The 27,310-nt window shown below is 44.2% G+C and overlaps 1 protein-coding gene across 8 annotated transcripts in view; it reads right to left on the bottom strand.

The window, feature by feature from the left end:
• The window catches only part of APBB2 (amyloid beta precursor protein binding family B member 2), a 336,993-nt gene extending 332,250 nt beyond the window's left edge, over nt 1-4,743 (bottom strand). For all 8 annotated transcript variants that reach the window (XM_079777652.1, XM_079777646.1, XM_079777651.1 and 5 more), the window contains exon 1: nt 4,530-4,743. The gene's annotated coding sequence lies outside the window, so the exon portion shown is untranslated. The remainder of the gene's footprint in view (nt 1-4,529) is intronic.
• Between the last annotated feature and the right edge of the window lie 22,567 nt (nt 4,744-27,310).

Below are 27,310 nucleotides of genomic sequence, written 5' to 3'. Positions count from 1 at the left end.
ACTCAGTTATTTTAAATTGGATAGAACCTAAGCCCTGATTCAATGAGCAGCGGCTTTGTAAATGCTGCATCCCACACCACCGGTAACACCATGCCTTCCTCATTCATCAAGGGCATTTCCCTTCTCTCTGGGGCTCTGCAAGATCGCCCCAACCAAACCCTCCTAAGTGCACACTCCTAGCTCAGTTCCAAAATTGCATGCTTTTCCGTCAACTTTATAGGGAAGAACAAAATCACTCTTCCTCGCACTCTAAGCATTCCCAAAGCATACTCCCCATTAGAGATGCATCTCTGAAACCTCAGCTATTCCCTAGCAGACCAAACTTTGCAAGATGTCTGTAAGAGGCAAAGGACAGAATGGTTCACTTTATTTATAACCACTATCAAATCATTAATACATACAGAAAAACTTTAATCATAACTCCATTTTTTTAATGCTCTCTTCCCCTCTTTGTCCATACAAAACTGTATGTTTTATATATAACAATAAATTATATATTGGGATTTGTCTCCTGACGATGAAAACCATGTCTGTCCTAGCATTGGTTCAATGCTTAGAAGACTGGGTAAGATTCACCTATGATGGGAATAAGATTATAGAGAAAGGGAGTGTCTCCTGTAACTCTACACCCTCTGATACTGATTCAGACTTCTTACTTTTTGCCAAGTGGTGATGATTTGACTCTCTGCCCTCCCTGTCCTTCCTCTCTTCCAGCTCTCTCTCATCTAGTGCCTAGAGTGACTGTTCCTCTCCTAGCGGGGCCCAGTAACCTCTGGAGCCTGGTTATGATCAGAAGCTCCAGGCGCACTGTCCATTTATTATCAATTACTTAAAGGCGGATGATGACTCTGGCTTCTCCTCACCTCCCTCACTTAAAGGTTAATGAGGCTGAGTTTTGTGAGCACCTTGAAAGCAAAGGGCACTGAAAACACCAAATGGGATCGGTTTTCTTCGCTCTCTGCCCCATCATCATAGCTTGCCAAATAAAATAATTTTTTAAAAGTTCATGATCTTGCCAACAAGGTGTGGGCACATTTCTACAGCCATCGCTCCTGCCACTGCAGCAGCTGACCATGGACACCGACCCAACCCAGGGATGGTGTGAACACGAAATGATCACTGTAAGCCAGACACCAAGGGCTGCACTTCTGATCGCGGGCGGGGACATGGGAAAGGCTTGCCAAAACGTCACGTGGGTGGGCCCTGGCCACCAACCCACAGGACACCCTCCTCTGCAGCCCCCAGGGAGGCTTCTTCCTCAGAAGGCCCAAGAGTTGCATCTCTCCTCAGAAGAAGTTTTAAATATCCAATGTGCTTTACCCAAATCTAATCATCATTTTATTTCCTACCTAGTCTTGGTAGAGGCACAAAGGGTTAATTTTAGGATAATCATTCTTTAACAAATAAAAACTAAAAGGGAGTTAAGAAGGGCATTCGACAAAGCCGGACAGGCCAGACTTAGTGAAACACAAAGTCGGCTTTATCTAATACTTTAAATGAAGTCCCCCTCCTCAAATAGCTGTATCGCAGAGCCTTGGACTGCGACAAGAAGAACCCAACAGACACCCAGCGGGTGCGTTCTGTGGCAACTCCCACATTTTACAGATAGGAAAAACAGAGGCCCAGAGAACTGTACTGACTTCCCCAAGTCACATTTGACATTGATGTCAAAGCTACTGACACATTAGATCAGCGGTCGCCAACCAGTGGTCCGTGAGGTCCGAAAGGTCCAAAAGGTTGGCGACCGCTGCATTAGATAATAGATGTAAGGAGCTTAATAACAGACTTGACACATAGTAAGCATTGAACAAATGCTTGTTTCCTTCACCCAGGGTGGGAAACATTAAGTATCACCCACATACGTAGGAATTACCTTCTTACTTTCCTTTCCTAAAAGTCTGCCCTCCACTCCTGGAAAATGTAAGGTACTATATCATCATGGTATTTTATTTTATTTTAAAAGTGTAACTGAAGCCCTAACCGGTTTGGCTCAGTGGACAGAGCATCGGACTGCAGACTGAAGGGTCCCAGGTTCGATTCCGGTCAAGGGCGTGTACCTTGGTTGCGGGCACATCCCCAATAGGGGGTGTGCAGAAGGCAGCTAGTTACTTGATCGATGTTTCTCTCTCATCAATGTTTCTAACTCTCTATCCCTCTCCCATCCTCTCTGTAAAAAAATCAATAAAAAATATATATTTTTTAAAAGTCTAACTGAAAAAGGCAGAGAGAGACACCTTTTACAGACAGGAAAAATAGAGGCCCAGAGAAGTGTACTGACTTCTCTTAAAAGACAAATTTAGATATCCTGAATTCAGGGAAATCAACATGACACTATTCTAATGTTATGGCAAGGTTTTCGGTATTAATTCCTGCTGTAATATGTGTGTGTGTGGGGGGGGGGGGGGGACGTGAATTTAACGTTTACTGCTTATCTTGTAGCAGGAAAAGAAAACAGTCATCAAAAGTTTAAACATGACATAAAAAGGGTAACAGTTTTAAAATATTTTATCTTTGCACATGTAGATTCTTGCCATGTTTAGTGGACTTTCCCTAAATAACTCTGTAGTCAGTACTCACATTACTCGAGTTAAATGTAAAACGACAGTCTTTTACACTTAAGCTTATCGAGCTTTTCCACTATATAAAAGTTCCAGAAAGCAGGACTGTGCTGGCTCCATAGAGGCCCATTACTACTTAGTTAAAAGTATACTTTGGAAGAGAATAGCATAAAACATAAACACCTTCCTCGGAAAAGAATCTCAACTTCAGAGTCGTCTCTCAAAGGTTCTGAGCAAACCCCTAGAGACATCCCAGGTTGTGAAGACCCTGAGTGATGTTTCCGGCCAATGAGTAAAGGACAGACCAGAAGTCAGGCCTCTGCTCCCCCCTGGCGCTCGGACTACCAGCCCACTGTCCGCTACTGCCCCCTGTGTTCTCCCAGCATTTCCCCCGCGGGGAGGTTCCTCGTTCTTCTGACAAACGTCACCCTTTCAAAACACTACCATTTCTAGGATTCTGCAAGTTATGATAAACAAGTGTTGAGCAAATATTGCTTTCGAGCTACAAACTGAAAATACAACAAAGCTGCTACCTGCGTGGTAACGAAATCCCCTCGCAAGGATTACCTGCTGTTCCTGAAAGGCCAGCTACAAGGATTCAGATGCTCTTAATTACTGTGGACCTTTGAGGACAAGATTTGAAATATAAATCACGGCAAGGGCAAAAATATATATATATCAATCAATCAAAGATGTAATAGACCCAAATCCAGAACAACAGATCAAGATGCCACTGTTTGCTTTTTTAAATAAAATCAATGAAATTTTAAAAACAAATGACAGACCAATGCCAACCTTACAAAGTTCCCTCATTTCTTGAGCACCGCTGCTGGCATCATTTTATCATCATCCTTGAGGTATTTCACCGAAGTCATCGGGCACAGTGTGAAGACAGTGACTGAGGGACTTCTTCAACAAAACTGTGCCCTCCCTCCCGGAGCCCAAGCGTGGAGCTTCCGACCCTGACCTCTCAATCTTGGCTCTCCCCAACCACTCACTCCACCCAAAAGCCTTTGTGACCGTCGTGTCTCTACACTGCACAGAACTTGACTACAAAACGGACACAACTCGAAATCTGAATTCTCTGATTTTTTTTTAAGTCCAATGCTCCCTCGGCCCGCCGCCCCTGACTTCTCTGCCCTCTCTCTGCACCAGATATCTAGACCACCTTTCATTGTTTCCATGGGACTCCGAACCTCTGCCTCCGTCCAGCAAGGTTTTCATCACACACATGTCATTTCCAGCGTTCAACCCTCCACTGCGCCCCGCGAGCAGCCGAGGGGCTTTCTGGACCCAATGGCCAGCTTTCCAGGTTCGATCCCCTCCGCACAGCCATTTTCTAGTGAAAACGCTCTCTGCCTCCGAGGGGAAAAATGAACTTTTCCCCTTTTGGTCTCTAAACCCCCCTCTCCCCCCTCCCCCGAGAAGCCAGCCCCTTCTCCAACTCCCCGGCAGGAGCGCGAAGCCGCCCCGGGAGGGAGAGCCCCGCCGCACACCGGAGGCCGGTGCCAGGGTTAGGGGGTGTGCGCTCTTCCCCGCTGGCGCCCACCCTCACTTTTCCCCTCCGCAGCCCCCACTCGGGCGCACCCCCTCCAAGCCTGGCTCCGCCGCCCCAGGCCCTGCCAAGCTGGGGCTGCCGATGGGGAAGAGGGCGCCGGAAAGCAGGAGGGATGCAAGTCAAGGAGTGAGCCCGCAGTCACCATGCCACCCGGCCCTGCGGCGCCGGGCGCAGGGCGCAGGGCGCACGGGACTCCGCAGCGGGCGCCCGCTGCAGATGTGGCGGCAGCTGCTGCAGCTGTGGCTGCGGCTGGGCGGGCGGCAGTGGCCGCGCAGTCCCGGGATCCGGGAGAAGAGGAGCAGCCGCTGGGACTACGCGCAGCCACTCGCCGCAGGCAGCTGCCCGGGTGTCTCGCCAGCACTACGGGCCGCCGCGGGGTCCGGGGCAAAAGCAAGGAAGAAAGCGCGGCTCACCGGTGGTGCGCGCGGCTCTCGCCTCGGCTCCGGCGCCCGGTCGCTCGGCTCCAGTCTCGCCCTCCGCGAAGCGCCCGGATCAGCGGCGGGTGCAGCGCGCGAGCTTCCTACTTGAGATCAGGACGGGCTCCGGCGACTGAGCATGCCCAGTGCCGCTCCGCGAGTCCCGCGCAGGGAGCGGCGCCGGCGACATTCCACTTCTCCAGGCTTTGGCGGCGGCTGCGCGAGGAGAAGCTGGAGGGGCTGGTCCGGCGGGGGCCGAGGGGGATCTAGGCGGGGCCGGGGGCGGGGGCCGGGGAGGAGGGGGCGGGCCGCGCTCCTAGGGCGACCTCTGCAGGCAGATGCTGCGGGGCCTCCGGGACGCACAGTCCCCGCATCGTCTGGGAGAAGGGTGAGGAGGCGGTGGGGCCTAGGGTGTGTGGAGACCCAAATGCCGGGGAGTCAGGGAGCAGCCGGGCACCTCATCCATGTGGCCTGGCGTCTGTCTGCACTAAAAGGCAGTGGGGTAACCTTATCCCTAGCTAGTCTTTCCTCCTACATGTCTGCATTCCCCTGTAATGGGAAAATGTCCCCAGATGAGAGCTGCCCACACCCTCTCAGATGCAACTGGTAAGCGAGACGTCCTTCCTTCTGCCTCCTTATCCGGAGCCCTAGGCATATGCCACACACACACACACACACACACACACACACACTGTTCCTCGATGTGAAAAATCACAGCAAGAGCACCTCAGGGAGAAACACACCTGCAGGAAGGGGAAAGCATAATTTCCTTTTCACCCCCAGGAAAATGACCTTTAACTCAACTGTAAGCAGACAAGCCAGGTCCTGCTAAGAACCGACACGCTGTAAGTGGTCACCAGTGCTCTGCCCAGAGATTGGGAGCGCCATCCCCCAAAGCATCCTTGGGATTGCTCTTTCCCCACGCAGTCCGTGGCTGTCAAACTTGAGCCTGAGTCAGAATCGCCTGCAGAGTTTATGGAAACATTGCTGGGTCTCACTCCCAGAGTCTCTGTGGGTAGGCGTGGTGGAGCCCACGGATCTGTAGACCTAACTAGCTCCCAGGTGCTGCTGGTCTCAGAATGTACTCCTTCCTCAAATAACAAATCCACACCAGCTGGCCCTAATTCTACAAAGTGAGGACGCTACATGGTTGGAGTGGGAATTACTTTATTCCTCCAAACATTGTGAATTTATTGAGGACCCACAATCCTGGGATAGCAGTGAGTAAAAAAGCTCAGGCACTGCCTTCATAGAGCTTACAGTCCAGGTAGGTGGACAGACACATCCATCAAAGAATCAGGTTCCTGGGTTCCATTCTGGTAAAGGCATGTACCTTGGTTGCAGGCTCCTCCCAGCCAGGGCCCTGGTTGGGGTGCCTGCAGAAGGCAACCAATGTGTTTCTGTCTTTCCCTCTCTCTTCCACACTCCATAAAAGATCAATGAAACACGGTGGGTGTGGCTCAGTGGTTGAGTGTCGACCTATGAACCAGGAGGTCAGGGTTCGATTCCCATCAGGGCACATGCCTGGTTCGCTGGCTCCATCCTCAGTGTGGGGTATGCAAGAGGCAGCCAATCAATGATTCTCATTACTGATGTTTCTCTCTTTCCCTCTTCCTCCTCTCTGAAGTCAATAAAAAAAATATATTTTTTAAAAGATCAATGGAAAAATATCCTGGGATGAGGATTAACAACAACAAAAATGTCATTTCAACGTGGAGAGTGCTAGAGGGAAATTTAGTGTATAAAAGCGTGTATCATGGGACCCTGACACAGACGCACAATGGGGTTGGAAGGAACGAACGGTGAAGGGAAGCTGCCTGGTGAAGAGGTGTTTCTGGCTTTTGCACAATTTCCCTCAGACCCATCTGGAGGCCAACCATCAGGTCGCCCCTGCCTGCAACTGGAAATCTATGAAAGTGCTCACCCTTGGGGCTGAGTCTCTGCACCCCAAGATCCGCCTATCGAACCTGTGGACCATGGACAGTCGGGAGCCCTCTCTGGGAAATTTAACCCACTTTACGAAAATGCAGGCTTTGAGCTGGAAAGCCTTCTCATTCCAGCCCACGTCTTTCAGGCCCGAAGAGGTGAGGAAATGAGCCCCAGACCACCCCGTCTGTCGGGAGCCGATCGGGCCGGCTTCCCACCTTCCCGGCAGGTCCTCTCCCCAGCACTCTGTTCCCTCGAACCCTAAAGCTCCCCGCGGTTCCCCAGGAGTCCAGCTCCGCCAGCCCGTCTTTAGGGTCCCGGGGCGGTAAAGCGCACCAGCCCTCCGGCTCGGCCTCCGCGGAACCGGGAGGAAAACCCGCGGTGGAGTGCCGGGGCGGGGCGGGGCGGCCGCGCAGGCGCAGTGGCCGCCAGGTTGGGCCGGGAGGCGCCGCTCCACACCTGATGCAATCAGCCTCCCGGAAACGGCCCGGCCTCCGCGCTCACCCAGGAAACGCTTCCACGCCGTTCTGGCCGCTGCGCACACACCCCCGCCCGGGTACCAAGCCGCCCCGTCCCCCGATTTCGCCTGGGACGGGGGCCGACCTTCGGCGTCCCACAGTGGACCGGCCGGGGGAGCTGGGAAGTCACCGCCTGGGAAAGCAAAATCCCTGGCCGCCCGAATAGTGCCGAGGAGACGGCCACCGGGCACTGGGACTGATGGAGGAAACTCCCTGGATGGTGCATTTCCCAAGAAGATGGGCGGGGGCTGGAGGTGGGGTGGAGACAGGGCTTTTAACCTACCCATCCTTCCTCCTCTTCCCGCTCTTCCTTCCTTTCCTCCTTCCTTCCTTCCTTCCTTCCTTCCTTCCTTCCTTCCTTCCTTCCTTCCTTCCTTCTTTCCTCCGTCCACTTCCCAACACATTTTCTTTCTCCCTCTCTGAAAGGAGCGTTTATAATAATAGCATTTTGGAAGCAGTTTAGAGAGGACTCCGTCTTGCTAAATAAATAACAGCTCCTTAGCTCTGCTACATAAAGCCTTCCACCATGCACTCCTTGTATAAATAAGTAATTGGTTTCTCTGTATCTCATAATTTCAGTTTACAAAGAAAGTCATTTCTCGTGTCTCCACCTCATGCAATTTTGATATCTCTTGTGAGTGGGTTTTTTCCTTCATGCTGACTCACCAATGAGTTATTCTCCAAGGAAATGATATATTCCAAGAGCATGTTTATAAAAGCATGAAAGTACAAATTAAGGTCTACCTCAGGAAGACCGTTAAGGCCAAAGGGAAAAGGAAAAGGCAGATTCAAGAAATTTGGGTTGGAAGGATAGTTAGGAGGTGACTCTAGAATTAAGTCTGGGTCAACATATTTTACAGAGGACGTTATCTCTCTGTGGTCCAAAGAGGTAAATGACTTTTCCTTACTTAACAGGTAAATCAATGGCAGACCTAGCACTTGAACCCAGATTTCTTGACACCTCAGTCTAATGAAAAAAATATATTTGTGCTTTTTGCACAAATACTGCACAAAGTGCAAGACTATATATTACAGTGCTGTTTATTCCATCCAGAGAATACAAAGTACAAAATCGATGGCAACAGAAGGGATCCTATTACTTGTTCCAACTTCTGAAGTCATTCCTCTTTAAGTCATTCCTTCATCTACCCAACCACTTCTAAGATAGTCGAGACCAAGCATTAAATATTTCAATTAAAGTAGTATGAGATTCTTCAGAACCTCAACACATCAAGGAATCTTTTGAGTCAACACTTAAAGAGTCTCCATATTTTTGCTTGATCATATGGTGTATGAACTCTTTGAGGTAAAGCCAAGAGAATTTTAATGATGATCACAACAAAATAGCAGGGTTGTGATCTGCCATTGTACTGACTTAAATTCTTTAACAAAATAGAAATCAAAGAGAAATACAAATATAACTGCAAAACTTATGCTACAATAAGATAACTTTTCAAAAAATGTATCTTTATTATTGAAAGTATTACAAATGTTCCCCTCTGATGCCCCCCTTCCACCATGATCCCCTCCACCCCACACCCACCCTCCCCAGGCCTTCACCACACTATTATCTGTGTCCATTGGTTATGTATATATGTATATAAGTTCTTTGGTTAATCTCTTCCCCCCTCACCTGAATGCTCCTCCATCCTCCACCCCCCAAACTCCCCTACCCCCTTACCCCCTCCTTCCCTCTGAACTTCCTTGGTCTGTTTCATGCTTCTGTCTCTCCGGATCTATTTTGTTCATCAGTTTATTTTATTCATTAGATTCCACAGACAAACTCTATCTACCTTTTTATCTTGTTGAATGTGTACTTCCTTTTGGAATGTTCTAACATTTGGAGACCTGGGAGAATACCTTTACTTATGCAAAAATAAAGTCAAGTAAATATCAAAATATAGAGGTGCAAAGTACAATCTCATCACAAGTTACAAGTTACAGAATAGCTACCTGTTACTGAGTGGTTAGCATGTGCCAGACACTGTCCAAGTGTTTTACGTAGGTTACTTAACTTAATCTTTACCACTATGAGTAAGATACTATTGTTAAGTCTATTTTACATTAGTGAAAGTGAAGTTTGAGAATAAGAACTAACTCAAAACACAACACATTCAATGGAAGACCTGGGACTTGAACCCTGGTGTTTGCCTGGAGCTTGAGCTGTTAACATTCTACACACACACACACACACACACACACACACACACACACACACACTTTTTAAAATGTAAATATAGAAAAAAAAGATTGTGATTTTTATCTCATATAAGAAAGGAAGTAAAATATTATACTGACTCTCCTGCCAAAGATAAGACTTGGTAAAAATTATTTTGTTGTCCACATTAGGAAAAAAAACTTTCCTAATTGTGGTCCCCAAACTTGGGACCAATCTTACCTCACAGATGTGAGGCAGATGATCAAATATTTAGTGATGTTTCAGGGGTACCAGCAAGGCCTCCCCTCTGATGGACTTTCTCCCTGTCTGGCTGGATTCTCTAATCCTAAACAACCCAATATGATAGTCACTAGCCACATGTACTTAATGTTAAATTAATTAAAATTTCATTTCCTCAGTCAAATTAGCCACATTTCAAGTATGTAAAACATTGCAGACGGATTACAAGAATTCTCGTGTTTTCTGTTCTAAGGCTTGTGGCCAATCATGATAATTCTTTAAAAAGATATTAGCTTATAAGAACATGTAATAAATAACTTCAAAATGCAATGGGTATTTAATTTTAAAGCCTTTAACATTTATGTAAAACGGTGTTTTTGTACTCATTCAACAGAAACTTATCTGGCCATGGGTAAAGCTAGCAATAAAACTACTGGTCTGAAATTGCCGGAAGCCAATTCCAGCATGTCACCAGGGCTGAATCATCTGGAAATGGCAGAGGGCATTTCCCCACACCTAAAGATTTGCATAAATGATTGCTTGCTGCCAGATAGCTGAGGGCATTTCAATCTACATGTTATTGCCTCCTACTGGGCAAACACCTGAACAGCAGTAGGCAATTCTTCCAATCTGACAATGGATTCTGTATACTAAACCCTGGCCTTTGATGTATATCTACTTTGCCTTAGGACAATTTGTGTTAATAAAAAGCAAGGGGTCCTGAGACAAGGGAGAACTTAGTTCCTTTAGCTAAATCTTCTCTGGCCGCCCAAATGCCTTCCAAAATTATGTTTCGTTTCTGGACTCTAATCAATTTACACACAGCGCCTTCTCCAGATTCCTGAAACCTTCTAGATGCTGGATCAAGAACACTGGCATTATGCAATGTGTTAATAGCCAAATGGGCTGATAGCTACTGTATTGGAGAGTACAAGTGCAAAGCATTTACATCCCTGCAGAAAATGTATGGGATGCTGCTGCAGTCCTTTATCCCAATAGTGTAAGGTGACCTCTCTTCAGTTTTTGCCATTCTTCCTCTGAGAGGACCATGTTTCCAGCTCTACCTTTCCCCTAAGTATCAGCCCCACTTTTCCAAACTAAAATTATGATCAGAGCGTGGAATACTATCATGGAAAGATACGGGCTTTGATGTAAGACCTTATTTCACACCCTAGCCTTCTTATTTACCATCTGTGTGACCTTGAGCAAGTACCTGAAGCTCAATGAACTTCATTTTCTTATCTATAATAAAATGGACATCTTAATCTTTTCATCATGCGTGTGTTTAGGATTAAATGAAATGATGCATATAAAGCTTCTACTAGACCTTACATAGATTTCCTTTCTTCCATTCCTATTTCAGTTAATGACATCACCAATTACTCAGTTTTCCAAATGAGAAACCTCAGTCATCTTCAGTTCTTCCTCCTCAACCACTGGCTTCAAATTACTCTGCAAGCCCTGTTGCTTCCACTTCAGGGATGTCTCTTAAATCTGGGCATTCCTCTCTGTCCCCTTCACCACTATTTCAGTACCCTGCTAACTGACCTTGGTGACACCCATCACTTCCAATCCAAGCCCTTCCTTCATGTTGCTGCCAGAGTGATCCTTCTAAAAAAAGATGCTAATGATGTCACTCACCTTCTTTAAAACCACTGATGACTTCCAGTTGCTTAAGAATAAAAACTTAACTATTAAACCTAAAGACTCACATGACCAACCTCCCATTACATTTCAAACTTACATTGGACTCCTTTATTACCAACCTCTCTTTCAGCCACCCCTCCCCCAGCTCGTAACTCTCCCTATACTCCTTTTCCCCCACCCACCACACCCCCTACACCAGTAACCAGCGCTCCATGGGGCATTCCTGGAACAAGTAATGGCCTTTCATGTTTCTGCCCTTGCACAGACCCGTCTCAGGCTGAACTGACCCTTTTATACCTTCTTTACCTGGCAAATTCCCACGTATTCTTTAAGCTCCAGTTCAGATAGTATCTCTTCTATAAAAGCTTAAGCAACTGCCCCAGAGAAAGGTGGTGACCAGCTTATCTATGGTGCCATAGATTTAAAAGTATAGTTGCTATATTTGGGCTACCCAGGTTTAAATCCTGGATGTACCACAATCGCGTTGGTGATTTTGGGAAAGTGATTTACCCTCTCCAATCCCAGCTTCCTCATCTGAAATTGTGGCTAATTATAGCACATACAACTTAGTGTTGTTGAAAGTATGTAATGAGATAATGCACATAAAGCTTATAATAATGTGCCCAGGTCAATACATAGTACCTTAAAATTATTACTATTATGATTATTCATCCATTTTATCCTTTTGTCTCTATGTGGGTCTTTTTTTTTTTTTTAACTGGCAAAAAAAATGTTTCTAATTTCCATTGGATTTTACATTAAACAAAAAGTATTTTATTATAGAAGTAATTGATATTTTTTGGACAAAATTTAGGGAACAGAAATAATAAACCAAAAGGATTAAATTCTCCATTGTTTGAGAACTTCTTGGTTGCAAATAAAAGGAACCTCTGTACTTAATTTGGTCAAAAAACTAATTATAGAAGCATTGTCTGGTAGCTCACTGAATCAACACAAAGATGGAGAATTGGTTCAGAACAGGGTCAGGATCTATGGAAGCCTAGCAGCAACAAACATGGACCAGACTGTGGCACTGTATGTCAGCTATGGCCCACCCCACCGGCCACGTGCTGTGACCACTGTTCCTAAATCTTTGCAATTTAACACCGCATTCTCCCAATTCAAGGTCACCGGTAGAGATATCCAAGGTCACATGCCCATACTTTAGCAGCCACAAGGCAGAGAGAGGGAATGATTGCCTCCCTTCAGATTCCCTATTGGGATTTAGGGCCCTCCTACCATCCAAACTCACACAATAGGGGTTTCACCAAAAATAGAAAGAGGGTCTTATCCTCTCCCTCATTTCCCCTCATGTACCTTTATGCTTTTATGCCTTTGCTTTCGCTATTCCCTTTGTTTAGAATATACTCCCTGCTTTATACATTGACCCAATCCTACTTCCTTCACCTTGTCCACTCTTCAAAATCAGACTCATTTTTCAAAGGCCAAGATTCTTCCTTGAATCTACTATACAGGTTAATTGGTCACTTCCTGGTTTCAGAGTATGTCATATGTTTTTACAGCACCTCATACACATAGTTGGATGTTGTATCATTCTTTGTTGCTATACTGTGAACTCCTCTTTCCAGCTTAGAAGACACTTGATAAATATCTGTTTAGTGAATGAAGGAAAATTAGCTTTTAGTAAGGTATTGAATTAAGAACTTTATAATATTAACTCAATTTATTCTCAATTTATAATTCAATATTTTCTCAGACTGTATCGCCATTTCATAACAGAGGAAACTGAGGCACAGAGGAGTTAAGTTACTTTCCCAAGGTCACACAGCTATTGAAAGACAGAGGTACAATTTGAGCAAGGCTCTCTCCAGAGCTTCGGCTCTTACCTAATGAGATATTAGAACTCTGTGAAAGGTAGTACATGGTTCTTTTTCTAGGGAATCCACCACAATTTTTTTTTTCTTTTTTAACCCCGACCCCCTCTAGTAAGAGGAGAAAGCTAACTAAATTCCTCTGTAAATTCTCACTAGTAAAAATGTATTTAGGAAATTTTATGAACACTTATTCATGGTTCTTGAGCAATGATAATGGATGTGCTCTATGCAGGAATTCCTCGAAACTCCGTTTATGAGCACTAAAGCACACCATAAAATCCGTCACACTCTTTGTCTTTGCCCTTCCCCCAGGTTACCAAGAGTTGTTACTGAAGACAATGGCATTTTATTGAACTGACTCTGGTACAAAGAATTTATGTTCTTATGCTCAGGGCAATCTCTTTCCCTGTCTATATTATATCCTCTCACCCCTCCCAAAACCTTGTTTTGCTTATCCTTAGACAGTAGGAATTTGAGTCCAGAGTACCAAAGTGCATAGTGTCTCACAATGAGCTATCTGCATGGATAAGGGCAAGAAATTTAAATCTTGCAAATGGAGGAAAACCATCACCTTCATGCTTAAAGGTATGACATAAATAATACCATGCAATCTGGAGTAATACTTGTTTTAAAATTTATGTAAACATAATTAAATAGAAAGGGGGGGATCTGAAATGAGAAATGCTGAAAGACAGAAGAGGTTATTAAAGAACTGGAAATCATGTACAAGAGATAAATGCTTCACTTATACCAGAGATGGGCAAGCAAAATATTGCTAATTTGCAAAGCAATTGATAGTTTCTTTGATCAAGCAAAGAATTGATTATCTCCTTTCTCTACGTGTTCCTGCCAAGTATCTTATACTTTTAAGTGCCTCAATACAAGGGCTACAAAAAGGAAGGAAGGAAGGAAGGAAGGAAGGAAGGAAGGAAGGAAGGAAGGAAGGAAGGGCAGACAGAGAGAGTAAATGGAGAAAAAGACCTAGAGATATTGTGGATTTAAGAGATTAGTATTATACTAGTAAGTAAATGTCTGTCATTAGGTTAAATGAAGCCTAGTTCATTACAAATTCCTGAGAGCATAAAAACTGAATCTGGGAGGTGGAGGGGCATTAGTATAGGAAAAAGAAGTGTAATTTAAAGTAATAGCACGGAATTAATACCTAACGTGGAGGTTATATATTAGGAGAAAAAGGATTCCTGGTAAGGTTAGATAAAAGGAAAGACTTCAAAGGGAGATAACAAGTACGTTATCCCTTGAAACATTTTAAATTAACCTGGACAAAGAACTAAAATACATTTTATGGAAAGCTATCCTTTCTGACAAGTTGGTAGATTAGTTCTAATTGATTTTTCCACCTCTAATTTCTTTGAATCTCTGAAATGCTATTCATAGGAGACAAATGAATTTTTTGACATTGAATTCTCCATCTTCATTTTAATGAAATAAGATATAATTTCTCATGAAAATAGTATCCAAACCAATAACTTTGCAAGCAATAATTTCTACTGTCATTCAGATTATAATAGTAAAAAAATCAAAGTTAGAGCATTAGTAAACATGATAAATTACAATATATTTTCTCCCATCATGCACTAGCAATAGTTTGGGAATAAAATGCCCAACAAGTGGAGAAATAGGATACAGCCCAAAACCAGGAAAGGTGGAGCAGGGAAATAGTCTCCTAGTGTTTACTTTTTTGTTTTAGTTTCATAGCCTGTCTAGAAAGTTATCACTGAGAGAAAGCATGTACTTTCATTGAAATTTTGTCAACTTTTGTATTACTAAATTAGATAACAGTTTTGAGGTGACAAGTGATAACATCATACAAATGTTATTTATTACTAGAGGCCTGGTGCACAAAATTTGTGCACTGGTGGGAGGGTCCCTCAGCCCGGCTTGCGCCCTCTCAGAGTCCAGGACCCTTCGGGGGATGTCTGCCTGCCGGCTTAGGTCCGATCCCAGATCCCAGATCCCAGATCAGTTCTAAGCCGACAGTCAGACATCCCTTTCACAGTCTGGGGCTCTCGCAGTCGGAACCCCTTGCTCCTTACCGCCCGCCTACAGCAGAGGTGAGAGAGGCTCCTGCCACTGCCACTGCGCTTGCCAGCCATGAGCCTGGCTTCTGGCTGAGTGGTGCTCCCCCTGTGGGAGCGCACTGACCACCAGGAGGCAGACACTCAATGCAGGAGCTGCCCCCTGGTGGTCAGTGCGCGTCATAGCAATGAGTCATTCCGCCGTTTGGTCGATTTGCATATTAGGGTTTTATTACATAGGATAAGAAAAGGACTAAATTAGAAATGTTTAGAAAAACTTGGCCTTTGAATTTTCCTAAAGAACATTTGCTTAGGAAAAAAGGAAATACTAAGTGAAATAGGAAGTATATCTGTTTCTTCATCCATGATTTTCAAAGCAGTTCTACATACTTTGATAAATGTTACTGTTTTCCATGAATAAAAATAGGATTGGGGAAAATATATATATATATATATTTGTTAATCCTCACCCGAGGATATTTTTCCATTGGTATTTTAGGGAGAGTGGAAGACAGAGGGAAAGCAGAGAGAAACATCAGTGTGAGAGGAACACATTGATTTGTTGCCTCCTGCAGAGGTCCCAACCAAGACCCGGGCTCGGGAGGAGCCTGCAACTGAGGTACGTGCCCTTGACTGGAATTGAACCCGGGACCCTTTGGTCCACAGGCTGACGCTCTATCTACTGAGCCGAACCGGCCAGGGCAGGAAAAATATTCCTGATTAAGAAAGACTTTTTTATCCCTTGGTTATAAAGATACTTTTCCCTATTGTATTTGTTGTTTTCAAGTTTTGTTTATTTTATGTTCTTATAGTTAGATCTTTAATTTTCTTTGTATTATGGTGTGAGATACAGATTCAATTTTACAAGTAGAAAGCCAACTGTTCTGATGCAATGTATTGACTTACCCATGTCTGTGATGCCACTTCTATCATATACCAGGTTCTCATTGGTCTGTTTCCAGGCTCTCTATTCCACTGATTAATTTTGTATTCCTGTGCTAATACTGCACTATTTATCTTGATATCTGGTAGAGTAGGCCTCTCACCTTTTCCCTGCTTTACCAAAACTGCCTTAGCTCTTCTTTCACAATATCTCTTCCTTATAAAAATGTGCAATAAATATACCATTTTGTAAAGAAATATCTTTAGAATTTTGATTAGTATTACATGGAATATAGATTAATTTGAGGAAAACTAATATCTAGACATGCACTTGATTGACGATGGGGTCCCTTTTCTATGGTTCTAAGTTGGAGTGTTTCCGATAACCAGAATTGCTTTTGCTTCTATAGCCATCTGCCATTCAGGGTATGATAGACATGAGGCCTGTTCACAAATAGAACTGCATTTTTCACCCCCTTTTAAATCAAGCATGGCTGTATAGCTTGCTTTGTCCAATGAAATATGAGTGGACATAATGTGAGTGCCAAGTGGCACTCATGCCTTTTGCTCATGTCAAAGTAATATCTGCTTCAGCCTAGATCCCTGAAGAACTACAGTGAGCAGAGTCTCTCTCCCCTTGACCTTCTTTGGACATGTAGCGTGAGAGCTAGTAAATCATTGCCGTTTGAAGCCACTGAAATTTAGGAAGTTGTTTGTTACTCCAGGATAACCCATCCACTCTGGGATGATTATGCATGGTTTCAAAACCTTTTTTAAAAAGAAGAAAAAGGAGGAGGAGGAGGAAAAAGGAGGAGGAGGAGGAGGGAGAGGAGGAGGAGGAGGAGGAGGAGGAGGAGGAGGAGGAGGAGGAGGAGACTACTACTAAGAAACCTTAGTCCAAAAAAAATATTTCGATGAATTCTGTGACTAGTTCACAACCCATTTTCCAAAGGTACCTACTGGCTTGTAGCTTCCCTAAAACTGAGGCTATTCTCATTCCTAAAGGAGAGCTTGTTAGCTTTTTAATTTTTATTATCTTTTTAAAATCTTCACCAGAGGACAAACTTTTAAAATTTATGTTGGAAAGAGAGAAAGAGGAGGGAGAGAGAGAAAAAAAAATATTGATGTTGCCTTTTGTTTGCACCCCAACCAGCGATCAAACCTGCAAGCTGGGTTTGTGCTCTAACCAGGAACTGAACCCACGACCCTTTGGTGCATGAGATGATGCTCTAACCAACTGAGCCACACTGGCTAGGGCAAGCTTCTTAGCTTTTAAGACTCTTCCTCATTGTGCCAGTTAACCTGAAACATAAACCACCAAAAGTTGTCAGAGCTGACAGTAAAGAAAACCAACACTAAACATTAAATATGTTAGAATGGTAACGTTCCTGTGGGCTTATGGTTATCAGAAAACAAACGCATTGGCTCCTGTTTTCACCATTAAAAGAAAAAGTAAACAACTACACATGAAGGAATGTGTTAAAAAATGGATGTCATAGGCCTTTGCAATGAGATACAAAGAGGGGAAGTTCATAAAGATCACCCTGTATTAATCACTTCATTACTAAGCTATTCTTCTTCTTCTGTTCGTGGCTTCTGTAGTATTCATTGCAGACATTTTAAGTAGAGAGTGTAGGAATATCACACATTTTGCACATGTTTGAAGCATAATAGACATGTAAGTTGAAGAGGAAAGGGGTATAAGAAACAGAAAAAGCAAGAAATATATAAAACAATAAAGAAACACAGAAAAGTGAGGCTTAAACAGAAGGAGATTCAGAGAATAAGAATATTATTTTTAAAGCAAATACATATGAAATAAAATGCAGTGCAAATGATTGATTCATGGAAATTTATTCATTCTAGAACATATGAAATTATGTATACATATAATATACACAAAGTTGTTTTATCTAAATTTCCTTGGCCTAAAAACTACCCAAATTATGTTTGAAACATAATTTCACTTGAAATAAACTTTAAGAAAAAAGATTTCCTGTTTGAAACCTTGCTGTAAAATTGAAATAATTGTTGCCCAAATGACCCTCATCCTCCCAATAGGCTTACATATCTCAATAACTAGGGAGCAGGTGGGGTAGTCTCTTCTCAGAACTGCCTGAATCCCACTTCCTATGTCACCATCTGACTCATTCACTAGGCCAGTGGTTGAGATTCTTGTCTTTTAATCCTGAGCTCCTTGGTGGCAACATTCATTTAACAAACGTATTCGTGTTAGGCATTGAGTCGGTCATTGTGCTATTTGTCCTGCCATTCCAAAAATGTTAAAGTCTCGGCTATTATACAAGACACAAGCCATTATCAGGCTCATCTTTGCCCCCCTTCCCTCCCCGCCCAAGATAACCTTAAGTCCTAACCCAATACTTCAAAATGTGACCTTATTTGGAAATAGGATCAATACAGATGTAATTAGTTAAGATGAGGCCATAACTAGAGTAGGATTGGCTCCTGATGCAGTATTGCTGATGTGCTTATAAGATAAAGTGACCAGATGTCCCGCTTTTGGCGGGACAGTCCCGATTTTTAACAATTTGTCCCGCATCTCCCGGCGTTTTAAAAAAGTCCCGATTTTTGGAAAGAATGCACGACAAGCTAGGGAACAGCGGGAGAACGGGAAGGGAATATATGGTTTTCGGAGGCCATGTGGCTATTTAGCCGGGATATGAGTTTTATATTATTTTTGTTAATTTTATAATGTTAAACTTTAATAATAACAAATAATTGTTGAGAACTGATTATCGAGAACTGCTTATCAAAGTTCACATTGTTGAACAGTTATTAGAATTCGACCACCATTGTTTGGACTTAATGAACAATGGCATTTTTTGGGATTGGCAACGACGAAAACATTTTGTAACTGTCTCTCAGATGATACACATCGTACTGCGTGCTAGTAAGCTAGTTAAACAAGTGATGTCATTACAAATCAGCTATTCAGATAATTTAGGTAAGTAATTTATTTATTTATTTCATAAATACATAAATTTTCTTGAATTTAGCAGACAGTACTCGTATTATTTATATTTTATAGTGGCGGCAAAATGTCTAGCGCCGGCTTTGAAAGTGACACTTGCGTGTTACGTTACGGCAAATTCAGAGGAAAAATAATACAAGTTAGTATTGTTATTATTTAGAAAGAAATATAGGATTAAAATAATTTTTAAAATATAGTTACTTCCTGGGTCCGGGTGAGGCTGGGTCCCGGGTCCAGGTGAGGCCGCGCCCCTGGGTCTGGGAGAGGCTGGATCCCGGGACCGGGTGAGGCCACGCACACCTGGGTCCAGGTGAGGCCATGCGCCCCGGGGCCCGGGTGATGCTGGGTCCCAGGTCCGGGTGAGGCCGCGCGCCCCTGAGTCCGGGTGAAGCCGCGCCCCTGGGTCCGGGCGAGACCAAACCAGAGGGAGTCGGACCTGCATTACCACCATCCAGAGCTGAAAAGTCAGTGCCGATATGTACACATAAGGAACTGGTGGACATTGAAATCGGGTCTCAAAAGAACTGTTGGTCCAGAAAGAAACTTACTACAGACTGATTCATTTGCCTGTCAGCATAACTATTATTGCTCGTCTCACATTCGGTTCTTATAAGTATATTTCTAGTAACACATGATCTCACTCATCTAGGGGAAATGATGAACAACATAGACTGATGAACAAGAACAGACCCAGAAACAAGGAGGCATCAATCGGACTGTCGGGCCTCAGAGGGAGGGGAGGGGAGGGTAGGGGTAGGGGGGAGAGATCAACCAAAGGACTTGTGTGCATGCATACGAGCCTAACCAATGGTTAAGGACAACAGGGGGGTGGGGGCATCCGTGGGGAGGGGTGGGGGATGGGAATGGGGGGATGAAGACAAATATGTGACACCTTAATCAATAAAGAAATTTAAAAAATATATATATATATAGTTACTTTATAACAATCAAATTAATTTAATTTATAAACTAACAAAATATGTTCATGTAATTATGTATTTTGCGTTCTATGAAAATTTTTGTTGCTGCTCCATATAGACCAAATTTTTAATCAAGAACTCCCGCTTTACCAATGTTAAAACCTGGTCACCTTATTATAAGAAGATAACCATGTGAAAACACAGAGACACTGCGAGAATACCACGTGAGGAAGGAGACAAAGCTTGGAGAATTGCATCTACAAGCCAACAATGCCAAGAATTGCTATCAGCAGAAGCTAGGAGAGAGAATCAGAAAAAAATCTCCCTGAGAGCCCTCAGGAGGACGCAACCCTGCCAACACCTTGATTTTGAACTCCTAGCCTCCAGAACTGTGAGGAAATACAATTCTGGGGTTTTTTTTAGCCATCCAATTTGTGGTATTTTGTTACCACAGCCTTAAGAAACCAATACATCCACCCACTCCAAATAAATGCTTCACAGTATGTTGTGTGAGCAGGTGACTCAGATCCCCATGGCTTCTCTCCTGCTATAATTCCTCTTTTCTCTCAATCCATGCTTATGGCCAGTGAGAATAGAAGAAGGAAGTCATAAATACGAATGGCGAGCACATGATCAGTTGCAGAAATAGGAACTATAAATAGTTAAATTATTTCTTCCTTACTTTGATAGGAATATATTTGTGTGTGTGTATACAGTATATATATATGTGTGTATATATATATATATATATATGTATATATATGTATATATATATGTGTGTATATATATATATATATATGTATATATATGTATATATATATATATACACACATATACATATATATATTCTTTCTTTTCTGTCCCATTTCTCTACTAACATCCTATCTAATAAAAGAGTAATATGCAAATTAACCATCACTCTGCCACACCCACAAGCCATGCCCACCAGCCAATCAGGAGCGAATATGCAAATAAACCCAACCAAGATGGCTACGGCCACAGAGAGCAGGAGGGAGGTTTGGGTTTCCCCAGCGATGGAGGAAGCCAAGCTTTCCGCACACCCTGGCCGGCCCAGGTCTTCGCTTAAGGCTACAAAGTTTCAATTATAGAAGATACATAAATCCCAACAGAAATGGCTGCCGCCACGAAGCAAGCAGAAGGCTTGGCTCCACTCCAGGCTACAAAGTTTCAATTGTAGAAGATAAATAAACCCCAGATACCAGAGTCTCCGCTTGGGTCACCAAGGGGCGTGGCCGGCCTGCAAACCACCACAGGCCCCTCGCCCAGGCAACCCCAAGCCCCAAGGGAATCCCCACCCTGATCCAGGACATCCTTCAGGGCAAACCAGCTGGCCCCCACCCGTGCACCAGGCCTCTATCATATCTAATAAAAGAGTAATATGCAGATTGACCATCACTCCAACACACAAGATGGCTGCCCCCATGTGGTCAGAGATCCTGCCCCCATGTGGATACAAGATGGCCACCACAAGATGGCCAGCAGGGGAGGGCAGTTGGGAGGGACCAGGCCTGCAAGGGAGGGCAGTTGGGGGTGATCAAGCCTGCAGGGGAGGGCAGTTAGGGGTGACCAAGTCGGCAGAGGAGGGAAGTTGGGGGCGACCAGGGCTGCAGGGAAGGGCAATTGGGAGGGAGCCAGGCCTGCAGGGGAGAGCAGTGGGGGGGAGGGGACCAGGCCTGCAGGGGAGGGCAGTTAGGGGCAAACAGGCTGGCAGGGGAGCAGTTAGACATCAATCAGGCTGGCAGGGGAGTGGTTAGGGGGTGATCAGGCTAGCAGGCAGAATCGGTTAGGGGCAATCAGGAAGGCAAGCATGCGAGCAGTTGGGAACCAGCAGTTCTGGATTGTGAGAGGGATGTCCCAGATTGGAGAGGGTGCAGGCTAGGCTGAGGGACACCCCCACACCCCATGCACAAATTTCGTACATCAGGCCTCTAGTAATGTTAATAATAGTTAACCTTAAATCTTGGGATTTATGTTACAGAATATTTTTTGTTGTTGTTAATCCTCACCCAAGAATATTTTGCCATTGATTTTTAGGGAGAGTGGAAGAGAGAGGGAAAGACAGAGAGAAACATCAATGTGAGAGAAACACATCGATTGGTTGCCTCCTGCCCAGGCTCTGGTCATGGCCCGGGCTGGGGAGGAGCCTGCAACTGAAGTATGTGCCCTTGACCAAAATCAAACCGGGAACGCTTCTGTCAGCAGGCCAATGCTCTATCCACTGAGCCAAACCGGCTAGGGCTATCTTACAGAATATTAAAGAGGGGCTTAATTTACCTAAAAGAAGAATAAATATAAATAACTGAAATATGGATAAAGTGGAATTGTGAGAAATAGTTGCATCATGTTACGTAGAAGCATGCTTTTGCTCTTGTCTTTATTTGAAAGTTAAATACGTTTAGAAGAGCAGCCAAGAGTGGGCTCGGGCCCACCACCACATGCTGGGCTACAAACTCACAGAGGAGAAACAGATTCTCTTGGCTCTGTCCACAAACTCCCTGTTTGTGGTCCACTTTAGTGGCTGAATGTTCTTGGCTTCTCAGGTTTCCCTGCAAGCTCTGTCTTGCACCAATGCTTCGGGGGAACTGCTTAGTGACTATCTGATCCTCCAAATCCACCATCCCAGACTTTCACTTTCCCAATGGGTTCCACAGCTGGGTAAGATCTAATTCATATATATATAAATTCCTTCTCTCACATGGTATCTCTGCTTCCATGGCTGAAACCTGACAGATACAGGAATATTTAAGCCAAGGCCTGAAGAACGTAGGGAGTGGTCATGAGACTCCCTAGGAAGAGCATTCCAGGCAGAGGGAACAGCAAGTGCAAAGGCCCTGTGGCATAAACATGATTAAGGAAGCTGGTATGGCTGAGTGTAGTTAATGAGGGGGGTTGGGGGAATAGGAGGAGATAACATCAGAGCACTAAGAAAGGGGGAGGCAAGATCATTGTAGGGCCTTGTAGATAACTGCAGGAGCTTTGGTTTTTTTCTCCACTTGAAATAGAAACCATGGGAATGTTATAAGCAAAGTGGCATGATCTGACTTATTTTTAATGAGCTCATTCTTGCTACTATGTTGAGAATAGACTGTAGGAGGTAGATAAGGGCAGAAGCAGGAAGATATCAAAAGGGTAGCTCAATAATCCAGATGAGAAATGTCTTGACTCGAATCCAGCTGTTAGCAGTGAGCAAGGTGGTGATAAGTTGTTAGAATCTGGATCTATTTTGAATATAGAGATAGGATTTGCTGTCAAATGGAATGTTGGATATAAGAGAAAAAAAAAGAATCAAAGATCACTCCAAGTTTTTTGGCTTGAGCAATTAAAAATGGGATTCCCATTTAATGAAACAGAGAAGGCTAGCGGGTGAACACATTTGGAAAGTCATAGCAGAAGTCCAAATTTAGTCATTTTAACTTTTGTGATGTCTATTGGATACATAGGGGACTATGTCAATTAGGCAATTGTATAGGTGAGTTTGGCATTCAGGGAAGAGGCCCGAGATGGAGATGAATTTTGGAATTATTGGTTTACAGATGGATAAGATGAGTGTAGTTCAAGCATGTCAAACTCGCAGCCAGCAGGCCGCATACCTTGTTTGACATGCTTGGGAAAAAAGGAGTGTTCAGGACTGAGCTCCGGGGCCGTTAGACAGGCTGGAAAGATGAGGAGTGGCCAGAAGACTGAGGAAAACGAGGAGATGACCCAAGTGTCCCAATTCTGTGTAACTCCACCCTCCTTATAGCAGGGAACATGTCTTATTGATTTGCAAATTACTGGCATGTAATATGGAATTAGTCATTTACTGGGTGCTTGGCACACAGATGTGTGGGCCCTGTGAACAGCAAGTGCAAAGGCCCTGTGGCATAAACATGATTAAGGAAGCTGGTGATGACCTAGTGGAAAGCTAACCCCCAGAATAGAAGAAAAAAATTGCAAATCATATATCTGATAAGGGACTTGTATTACAACTCAATAATAGAAAGACAACCCAATTTAAAAAGTGGGCAAAGAGCCCAGCCGGCATGGCTCAGTGGTTGAGTGTCGACCTATGAACCAGCAGTCACAGTTCGATTCCCAATCAGGGCACATGCCTGGGTTGTGGACTCAATCCTCAGTGTGGGGCGTGCAGGAGGCAGCAAGAGGCAGCCGATCAATGATTCTCTCTCACCATTGATGTTTCTATCTCTCGCTTCCTTTCCCTTCCTCTTTGAAATCAATAAAAAAATATATTTTTTTAAAAGTGGGCAAAGAATCCAAGTAGACACATCTTCACAGAAGATTTCCAAGTGGCCAAATCACACATGAAAAGAAGATTAACTCATTAGCCACCAGGGAAAGGCAAATCAAAACTACAATTAGATACCACTTCACACCCAGTAGGATGGCTATAATCGAAAGGAAAATCACAAGTGTTGGCAAGGATGTGGAGAAATTGGAACCCTGCTGGTGGGAATGTAAAATGGTGCAGCCACTTCGGGGAAATAGTCTGGCAGTACATCAGAAAGTTAAACATAGAGTTACTATTTAACCCAGCAATTCCACTCCTAGGGATATAGCCAGAGGTCACAATTACAATAACCGGCAAGGTCAGACTGGCGGTAAAGGGGGAGCCTGACTTGGAGAGATTTATGGAGATAGAACTTGGTGTCCCTGGAGCAGAACGCATGGGCAATTGACAAGGCAAGAGAAGGAGAGAACCCAGATTAACCACAAAACCAACTTAAAATATGTGTTTAGTCCCTCCCCTTGTAATCATTACCATGTTTGACACCCTGACAGCTATTTGCTAAGTGCTCTCTCGTTCTCTCTTGCTGACCATAAAGTTATCCACTTTTGGCATCTTATAGAGTAAAAAGAAGCTACATATATTTTGGTCTGTTAATAAACATGAGAAGTTGTACTATGAAAAAGATATGCCTCTAGAAAATTGAAAAAATAATGTATTTATTCAGAATGATGGCATGGGGATGTAACATACAGCTTACAGAATATAGTCTACTAGAGGCCCCCTGCACAAAATTCATGCACAGGGTAGGGGGGTCCCCTTAGCCCAGCCTATACCCTCTCCAATCCGGGACAACATCTCAAATTCCTGGACGGCTGGCTCCTAATCACTCACCTGCCTCCCTGCCTGGTCGCCCCTAACTGCCTCCCCCCGCCCCCCCCGCTGCCAGCCAGGTCGCCCCCAATTAACCCATCCCTGCCAGCCTGGTTGCTCCTAACTTGCCCCCCTCACTGGCCTGGTCACCCCCAACTGCCCCCTTGCCGGCCTGGTTTCCCCCAACAGCTCCCCCTGCTGACCTGGTTGCCCCCAACTGCCCCCCCTGACAGCCTGGTCACCTCTCATGGCCCCTTGCCAGCCTGGTCACCCCATGCAGCCTGCTTGTTTAATCATTTGGTCATCCCTCAGGCTGGCCCTGGGTGGCTGGGCAGCTGACATCCGAGGCTTGCCTGTGCTTTGGGCCGGCCCTGGGTGGCTGGGAGACTCCGGAGGCAGGCGTGCAGAGTGGCCGGATGAGCCTGGGGGCGGGCCTGGCTGTGCTGTGCACCTGCCGCCTCGGTAGGGCTGAGGGGACTGGGCGCTGCCATCTTGTGGCTGTAGGCACTGCCATTTTTGAGGGTGAGGCAGTCAATTAGCATATTCCTTCTTATTGGCTGTGGGTGCTGCCGTGTCTGTGAGGTGTGACGGTCAATTAGCATATTCCCTCTTTATATGATAGGATGATATTGTAAAAGTATGTATGGTGCCAGGTGGGTACTAGACTTATTGGGGGTGAGGGGAATCACCTCATCCTATATAATAAAACCCTAATATGCAAATCGACTGAACAGTGGAATGAACTGGTTGCTATGACACACACTGACCACGAGGGAGCAGAAGCTCAATGCAGGAGCTGCCCCCTGGTGGTCAGTGCGCTCCCACAGGGGGAGCGCCGCTCAGCCAGAAGCTGGGCTCATGCCTGGTGAGCACAGCGGCAGTGGTGGGAGCCTCTCTTGCCTCCACAGCAGCGCTAAGGACCCTCAGGGGATGTTCGACTGTGGGCTTAGGCCCGCTCCCCATGGGGCCTAAGCTGGCAGGCGGACATCCCCCAAGGGGTCCTGGATTGCAAGATGGCACAGCCCGGGCTGAGGGACACATGCCCCCCAGTGCATGAATGTCGTGCACCAGACCTCTAGTCAGTTACATAAATGTCTAACCACTATGCTGTACACCTGAAACTACTGTGATGTTGAATGTCAGCTGTGTTTGCTAAGCACTTAAATACATGAACTCATTTCATCCCAGTAGCTCTCTGTGAGGTGGGGACTATGAGCAGTTTCATGTTACATATGGGAAAGTGAAGTTCAGAGAGATGAAATAACTTTGCTAAGATGATTGGAAAATATGTGGATGTCCTCATCTCTGCACATTCTGTGTCTTCTCCACTCTTTGTGCTCATAGAATGTAGGACATATAAAAATAGAGAGATCCAGGAACTTGGTATCTCAACAATACAATGTCACTGAAGTCAAAAGAGTTGAAATGTGGCCTGAATTTAGAACATTTCATTTCCCACCTTTTACCCTCATGTTCATTTTATGCTTTTGTTCTCTCAACTTTGTATTTTGCAATTGGTTAGTTTATACTGAAAACTTTGACTTCTTTCTTTAACCATGATACATTTATTTCTCTTTTCACCTATATAAATTGTGCCCTACATATAACCTCTTAGGCCTGGTATCTCCGTAAAAATAAATAGAAGATAAGTTTGAGAACACCAGAGATCAGAACAAGCAGATTTCACAAGCATAGAAGTCAAAGAATCTCATTATATTTTGTTTACTTCTTTATAAAAATTTGCCAGGTTCCATGTATAAGTTCATCATGCATACAGTTCATCTCTAAAACAAGACTTAAATACTATTTCAGGATCTCATAAATAGAATTTCATATCTATAACCTGGAATTTTTCAGGAGAAAGGACAAAAGTTGATTTGTCCCTCTCTCATCAATATTGTTTTAAAAATTGTTTAGTACTTTCTTCCTACTCTGCTGAGTTGCTGGGCATAAATCCAGGAAAATGAGGCACCTATAGCCGGATGATTTCTATTCCCTTCCGGCTTGCAGTTTTATAAGTCAGTCTCAGGCTCCTGTACCAGTTAATGTTTATATGGACAATTTCCCAAGAGTTTTCTAGCTTGCATTTGTGATATGGGAGCTGCTGTCACTGTTTCTCATATCTCCTTATATACTTTGCCCCAGTGGATATAGAATATTATTTTTCATAGGTTAGTTAGCCAAGATCCTCAGAAATTTAATCAAAACATATGGTTTCTGACATTTAGTTTTACGTGCATAGAGCACAATAGTTGTACACAATTAATATTATTATTTAAACAGAAAATCTTAAACACTATGAAGGTCTTTTCTCTGCCTATTGACAAGCATTCAATACTTTCAATACCTTTTCCAGGGTTTCATCTCATTACTCATTATATACAGTAACCTCCCCTTATCTGAGACCCCCCCAGTGGACACCTGAAATTGCAGATAGTACTGAACCCTGTATATGCTGTTTTTCCTATATATTCATACCTATGATAAAGTTTAATTTATAAATTA

The sequence above is a fragment of the Cnephaeus nilssonii genome, assembly GCF_951640355.1.
Source record: "Cnephaeus nilssonii genome assembly, chromosome: 1".
Classification (NCBI taxonomy): domain Eukaryota; kingdom Metazoa; phylum Chordata; class Mammalia; order Chiroptera; family Vespertilionidae; genus Cnephaeus; species Cnephaeus nilssonii.
This window is presented reverse-complemented; position numbering and strand designations above follow the sequence as displayed.